This window comes from Sparus aurata, chromosome 14 (genome assembly GCF_900880675.1).
Source record: "Sparus aurata chromosome 14, fSpaAur1.1, whole genome shotgun sequence".
NCBI classification, from domain to species: Eukaryota; Metazoa; Chordata; class Actinopteri; order Spariformes; family Sparidae; genus Sparus; species Sparus aurata.
The window spans coordinates 2,353,110-2,360,837 of NC_044200.1; the positions used below are offsets into that span (position 1 = coordinate 2,353,110).

Genomic DNA, 7,728 nt, shown 5'->3' on the forward strand with positions numbered 1-7,728 from the left:
GCCGCGCTCTCATGCTGGCTGAGTTCAGTTCCACTCCCAGATAGATCACACACTGGGAGGGAAGAGGAGAGCTCTTTTCCCAGTTGATCGTGAAGCCCAGACTCGACAGATGTGTTACCAGCCTTTTCGTCTGTAACGCTGCTTCCTGTCTGGAGCGAGCCAGCAAAAGCAGGTCGTCCAGATAAAACAGCACTCTCATCCCCATCCTGCGTAAAGGCTGCAGGGCCGTCTCCACACACTTGGAGAAGGTGCGTGGAGCCAGGGAGTAACCGAATGGCAGACGGTTGTACTGATACTGCATCCCTTGGAATGAGAAAACGCAGGAATTTCCTGTATTTTGGGATGATGGAGACGTGAAAATACCCGTCTTTCAGGTCTATGGAAGTGAACCAGTCGCCCTGGTGAACACATTCCAGCACCTGTCTGATCGTCAAAATGTGAAACCGTCTCTCCATTATCGATTTGTTGAACAGAGACAGATCGAGGATGGGTCTCATGCCGCCCGTCTTTTTCGGGACCAGGAAATAACGGGAGTAAAAACCCTGTTTTTCCTCTCCCTGAGGAACCCTGGAAACTGCATTTTTCATCAGGAGTTCCTGCAGCTCTGACTGGAGAGCGAGACGGAGTTCTTGGGATGACAGAAGTGTTTCCAGAATCCCGTTGAACTGCGGGGGGAGGAGAGGCGAACTGCAGTGTGTAACCTCTGCTGATCAGCCTGTCCATCCAGTTGTCCATCAAACAGACGCGCTGCCACTCTGAGTAATGCTCTGAAAGCGGGCGTACATTTAGCTGATGTGCTGTGGTTGTCATGGAGACGAGCCAAGCCAGAGCCCTCGCCGCCGTTGCTCGTGCCGGAGCGTTTCCGGGAGCAACCCATGGGGGGCTCGGACCGAAAGGGCTGAGAAGAAGTCTCTGGAGAGCGCATTACGCACGGACTCACAGCCGGACGCTGCCGGGGAGACGGTGCGTAATGAGCGGACACATCAGCGTCAACAAGTCGCCGTTAAGGGGAGAACGCTCGTAAACGTGACATTGAGGAGCGTTCAAACTCTCACTCACCGGAGGATGAGGAGAGGAGACGCTGCGCGCAGACACAGGTGTGTGCGCGCTGTCCACACGAGGTGTAGTGACGGCGCTCGTGGGCTCATTATCACACACATGTGTAGTTACAACATGTATGGAGGGAACCTCTGAGTGTGACACAGAGGAGATGTGCTGATTTAATGGCGTGAGTCCGTGCAGCCTGTTAACCGAGAGGTTACAGGCCGCCGGCTCACACAGTGTGGGGAGTGTGTGACCTGCAGCTGCAGCTGAGTCAGCAGACTCGAGGGCAGACTGAGTTTCAACAGAAAAAGTGCTTTTTAGGGAAAGTTGTTTGTGTTTTATTTCAAAACGGTTGTTAACATTACCAACCAGAACATTTCCCACATCTATATTACACACAACCCGAGCTGCCGGCTGAGCCGCATGAAAAGCCGGCTGAGGTGGCAGTGGAGGAGCAGACGCAGCCGCTGCGGGGCGTCTCTGGCTCTGTCGCTGGTCACGGCGGTCCCGCCAGTGACCGGAGGAGCGCTGAGGGCGTGCCGCCTGCTTCTTAATTCTTTCGGCCTCCTTTGAGGTCTTCTGCATGTGGTCCACCACGGAGTGGAGACTGGGACCGAACAGACCCTCTAGGCCGATGGGGCCCTCCAGGAGCTCCGTCTTCATGGAGTCTGGGATGGAGGAGGACAGATGCAGCCAGATGTTCCTGTGGATCAGCTGCTGCCACGCTGCAATGCGGGCGGTGGACACAGCGATAGACGCACACAGGTTCAGAGTGGCGCTGGCAGCTTTACAGAGCTCCTCTGCCCGTTCGGACAGGAGCCCAGGTTCGGCGGCCATCTTTGTCACAGAGTACGCCAGCAGCGCCATGTTGTTGGCTGCGGCGGAGGCTTGAAAAGCACACTGGTGAGATCTGTCGGCAAATCTCGCTGTCGTCTGGTCTCTGCCGGAGGGCGGGGTCGGCCGCCGTCCACCGAGCATGTTGGTCCTGACACCGAACACCGGCGTCAGGCTCGGGTCCAAGGGAGGGACAGGAGGGAAGCCCTGCTCTGTGTATCCCTCCACCTTGGTGATGGGAACGTAGGTGGAGACCGGAGCTCTCAGCTTCCCGGGTTCAGCCGCTGCACCTGAGTGATAGGCTGTGATGGCCGGGAAGCGGGGCCAGACAGGGTCACGTCGGGCCGTCTGGGCCGAAGCGAAGCTGCCTGTCATGTCGTCCGGCCCTCCCGCCGGAGGGACTGGAGTCACGCTCGACCTACGTGGAGAATCATGGCGGGCGGAGTCGTCCGACTCGGACCCCTCGTCGAAGAAGCTGACAGCATCATCCAGGGAGTAGATGTCAGGGCGGGAAAAACATCCGCGGCAGCAGCGGCGAAAGTGTCGGCTCTGTGTTGCTTCTCCGCCGCAGGAAGGAGCTTACAGTACGGGCACACCGCCTGAGGAGTTAGCGCCAAGCCGGCGTGCACCGGCCCGAGGCATGACTCGCAGCAGGCGTGCAGGTCAAAGCTCATAATGTGGCCCATCTGGCAGACCGGACACATGCGCACGCCGCTGTCTGAAGACATCGCTTCATGAAAACCGTCTTGAAACTTCAGATGCTGCATATGTTAACGCTGAAGAAAAATGGGAGCTGATTGCCCGGTCTCACCCCAATTTATACACAGGGTGGGACCGGAGGTGAGGCCCACAGTAGGTGGGCGTGGACTAAAATGCTTTCAGTGCTGCGCATGCGCGCGAGGGATAAACCCACTAGCGATAGCCTTAAAGGGCGAAGCCTAGACGATATAGAACAGCGTATGAATATTATATTCCATTTCTGTCAGGTCCCCTATATGGACTAAATGCCACTAAATATGACACACTGGACTTTGATATCAAACTGTTTTAAGATTTTTGCATCAGCTCCCCCTAAATTACACAGAAGTACAGTAAATGATAAGGCTTATGACTGTCTTGGAGAGATGTTACAGAGATGTTATATTTGGCCTATGTATGTGTGTTATGTATGTGTAACTGCCTGTTTATTTCTGAATATTTTTTATACTGATAACTGCTAATGATGAGAAATTTGCTTATATTTTTTGCAGACCAAGCATTGGAACAAGGTTTCACTAGCAAGGACCACACCATCAACAAGATGCGTTTTAAGGATTTATTCGTGATATAGAAAAACAAAGTGACGAAGATCTTGTTTCTTGAGTGTTCTCGAGTGCGTTGTGGGGATTTCTTGCAGAGAATCCGCCGTCGCTCCCCGGGCAGCGACAGACCCACTCATGGATCTACGAAGGAGAGGAGAAGGAAGAAACAGAGAGAGAGAATGGGGTGGGGGGGAAGGGTGTAGAATACGAGAGCGAAGCAGAGGAGAGGGTCAGGTGGTTATTTATGGAAATGCGGAAGTTGGCGCTGTTTAGGTGTGGTCCTGCTCCTGAAACTTCGCCAATTAAGCTTCAATTCACTAGCAAGGACCACACCATCAACAAGATGCGTTTTAAGGATTTATTCGTGATATAGAAAAACAAAGTGACGAAGATCTTGTTTCTTGAGTGTTCTCGAGTGCGTTGTGGGGATTTCTTGCAGAGAATCCGCTGCCGCTCCCGGGCAGCGACGGACCCCCAAAATCTCCTATTAATTTAGAAGGGATTGAGCGGATCTGAGATCTTTGAGATCCGACCGGATGTAGCGGTGGTACGTTTGGGAGGACCAGCGGCCCATGAGACGTATGAAATGTTCTGGAATGCCATTGCGGGAAGCTGACGTGGCAGCTCCGATTCTAAAGGAGTGCCCGGAGTAGTTGTCGGGTGAAATGCCGGACGATGAGAGCACGTGGCGAAAGTGATGGTGGAACCAGAAACGAGTAGCAACTTGGCCGGATTCGGAGATGAAGAGAGGATCTGTCGTCGTCGTGCTCTGAGATTTATGGAATAGCAAGAAGTTTGCGAGGGTTTCGAAGGGATTTAGTGGTGATTGGACCTTGAAGAAGAAGACAGGTGTAGGCGGACCAAATTGATTGGTTTTTGATCGCTTTAAGTGGAACACCATGGTGTCGTTTGAAAAGCGAGATAAATCGGAAATGCAGGCATGGCGGCTTGGGTTGAAGTGAGTGGTTGAGGAGGTGAATTCGGAGCATCTGAGGAACCCAAAAAAGGCTAGTAGGAACATGGCTTCCAGGGTTTGAGCGATTTGAGGGGTGCCATACCCGGAACGGATTGTGTGGAGGCAGGTGGACAGCAAGTCGGCGGTAAGAGGAAGGCGGCGAGGGTTTTTTGCTGGCTCTTGGCGCAGGAGTCCTTTGAGGAGGGAAGTGATCTGGGGATGGTTGGGGGTTAGGCTCGAACTGCCGGTTATTAACTTGGAGAAGAAGCTGATACCACTAAGGTACGCTTTGATGGTATGTGTTTTGATAGCCATGGTGGAATGTGCGCAAGTGATGTAAGAAGTCAAGGTGATAAGATCGAACGATGGAAAGGTTATGTTGTATTGGTTGTGGAAGTTTTGGAAGCTTTTCCAAGCTGTCCAATATGAAGAGAGGGTTGAGGGTGAAAGGCTGTTGATTATGGAGCTCTGGGATTCGCTTATCAGGGGTATAAGCGCTGGATTTACAAGTTGAAAGTCAATGCTGAATATGGAGGAACTGGAGTTGGGAAGGTGTCGGCATGAGGTGCCAAGCTTCTGAACTTCTGAAACGAGAAGCGGGAAAGAGAGTCAGCGATGGTGTTAGCGTGACCGGGAACGTGAGCTGCACGGAGAACATATTGGTGCGTAACGGAGTGCCAGATGTGTGAATGGCATGATGGAAGGGGAGTTGGAGCGTCCTTTGTTAATTATGTCTACAACTGCGAGGTTGTCGGAGTATATGAGAATGGACTTGCGGGACCATTCATGTCCCCACAAGATGGCGGCGGCTAGTATGGGGTAGATCTCGAAGAGCGCAGAGGAAGCGACCTGGCATTCGTTTGCGAGCTCTGGGGGCCATACTGCTGCGAACCATCTTCCGTTGTAGAAACCCCCGAAGCCAACTGAGGGGGCGGCGTCGGTGTGCAGATGGATATCTTGTGGGTGGGTCAGTTGGTCGTCGTAGAATAAAGTGATTCCGTTCCAATTAGTGAGAAGGTTGAGCCACAGACGGAGTTCGGCACGGCTTGAGCTATCCAGGGAGATGGAAGTCAAAAGTGATGGAACGGAAGAAGCGATGGATAGTAAGTGGGATATGAAGGCTCGCCCTTGGGGGATGATGCGTAGGGCGAAGTTGAGGTGACCCAAAAGGGACAGAAGTTGACATTTGGTGCAGCTTGGGGCGTGGAGGAAATTGGATATCAGGAGGCTGATTCGATTGAGCTTTTCGACGCCTGGAACTTGTTTGTATCGAGGTTGATACCGAGAAACTCGAGGGATGTGGAGGGGACTTCGGTTTTTTCTGCGGACAGTGGAACTCCGAGGTCGGAGAAGACTGAAGTCAAAGTGACCAGGCCGGAAGCGGGTGTTAACGACGGTGGGGAAATGATGAGAAAATCATCCAAGAGATGGACGAGGTATGGTATCCCGTGGTTGTTGGACAGGATCCAACAAAGGGCTGCGGACAGGGTGTCGAAGAGTTTGGGACTGCTTTTGCAGCCGAAGGTGAGCCTGACTGCAAAGTAGTATGCACCGCGCCAGCGGACGCCAAAGAAACGCCAGAAGTCGGGGTGGATCGGGAGGACTTTGAAGGCGCTGGTGATGTCGGTTTTAGAGAGCCACGACCCTTTACCGGCGAGTTTGATCAGGGCGATGGCATGGTTGATGGTGGCGTAGTGAAGGGAAAAGTCTTCACTCGGGATCAAGCTATTGATACTGGGAATGGTACTGCCGTGGGGTGCTGAAAGATCAATGATGATGCGTTTCTTGCCGGAGTATTTTCTGGTTGCGATACCTAGGGGGCTGATGCGGAAGTTAGGAAATAGAGGATGGACGAACGGTCCAATCATGAAGCCTTCCTTAACTTCCTTAGCTAGCAGACGGTCGACTGATTCTGGCTCGGTTATAGCTGACTGAAGATTTTTAATCTCGAAGGAGATGGATGGTTGTGTGGAAAGTCCGGGGCAGAAACCTTCTTCAAATCCTTTAATGAGGAACTGAACGAAAGCTGGGTCAGGGTGGTTACGAAGTGCCTCTGCTAAAGCTGCAATGTTGATGGGTGTAGATAAATGCTCACCTGGCTTCAGCTCGGTAGGGTTGTGCGGGCATGCTGGGCGGGCGTGGCCCCCGCCGCAGAAGGAGCAGACGTGGAGGAAGCGGCACTGGGACATGTTGCATCCGGTGCTGTTGAAGTTGTTGCAGATGGAACGACCTCCTTGGTGTAAGATGGATCTGCCTTTTTTATCTATGCCTTTGGTAATGGGAAAGTTGAAAGGAGGTGCAGATGTCGCCTGTTTAGGGGGTATGGGTGCTGGCGGTGCTGCTGACGACAAGCGAGAGAATGCTGAAACTCTCGTTCGGCTTTGGTACGGCTCGGTGTGGGTGGGGATGGAGCAGGAAGAAGCTGGATGAGATGGGGCGCCACAAAGGGAGCATGTGAGGGCTGCGCGGGCGGCGAAGATGCGGCAGTAAACCTCGTTGTCGAGTGTGCCCCAGTAGGTGGCCTCGTTAAACTGTGAGAGGCGGGCTGCGGCTTCGGAGGCGAAGTGTTTGTGGTATTGATAAAAACCATTGCCGCCAAAGCGGAGGCCAGATTAAGAATGATTGATAGGTAATCGTCTAGTTCATTGCGGCGCATAGGGAATTTGGAACAGAGGACGTCTCTGTAAAGTGAGAAGGCGTAAGCGAACTCTGTAGGAGTAAGCTCTCTGGAATGTGTGGGTGCCCTCACTTTATAGTGGGGGCACCCTTCGTGTCCTTCAATGAATCTGTCTGCAGGTGGTTGATGTAGGGAAGGCAGAATTAGGAGAGCGAGGTCGATGTAATTACCGTCGATAATCTGCCTACGAAGATTGGTGGGAACTGGGGAAGGACGGGAAATGAACATGTTGGGGTGGTGGGCGGAAAGATTGGCTGTGGACAGAGTGAAGTTGGAGGTCAGTTGCTGGGGTGGAAACCCGGATGCTGGCATCCCGGTGCCAATAACCCCAGCTGACCAGGGCTGCTGGAACTGCTGAAGCTGGGAAATGTTAGATCCCTGTATCCCGGCGCAGGGCGCTGGCATCCCGGTGCCAGGAGCCCCGGCTGAAAAAAGCTGCTGTGGTTGCTGGAACAAGACAGCGGGGGGCGCTGGCATCCCGGTGCCAGGAGCCCCCGCTGAAACAGGCTGGTGTGTTTGCTGGCAGTAAGCAGCAGGGGGCGCCGGCATCCCTGTGCCAGGAGCCCCTGCTGCGGCGGGCTGCTGTTGTTGGTAAAAAGCCGTGGGGGGCGCTGGCATCCCGGTGCCAGGAGCCCCGGCTGAAAAAAGCTGCTGTGGTTGCTGGAACAAAACAGTGGGGGGCGCTGGCATCCCGGTGCCAGGGGCCCCCGCTGAAACAGGCTGCTGTGTTTGCTGGCAGTAGGCAGCAGGGGGCACCGGCATCCCTGTGCCGGACGCCCCTGCATAGGTTAGCTGCGGTGATGGCTGGAGCTGGATGGTGGCTGTGGCGCTTGCCCTTGAGGTTGAAGGTTGCTGTGGCTGATGATGGTGATCCTGATGGAAGTTGGAGGGTCTTGGAAGCCAACTGGGAGCTCCCT

At 53.8% G+C, this 7,728-nt stretch overlaps 1 pseudogene; it reads right to left on the reverse strand.

The window, feature by feature from the left end:
- Positions 1-4,570: 4,570 nt before the first annotated feature.
- LOC115595915 (uncharacterized) lies at positions 4,571-7,216 on the reverse strand (annotated as a pseudogene).
- Positions 7,217-7,728: the final 512 nt, after the last annotated feature.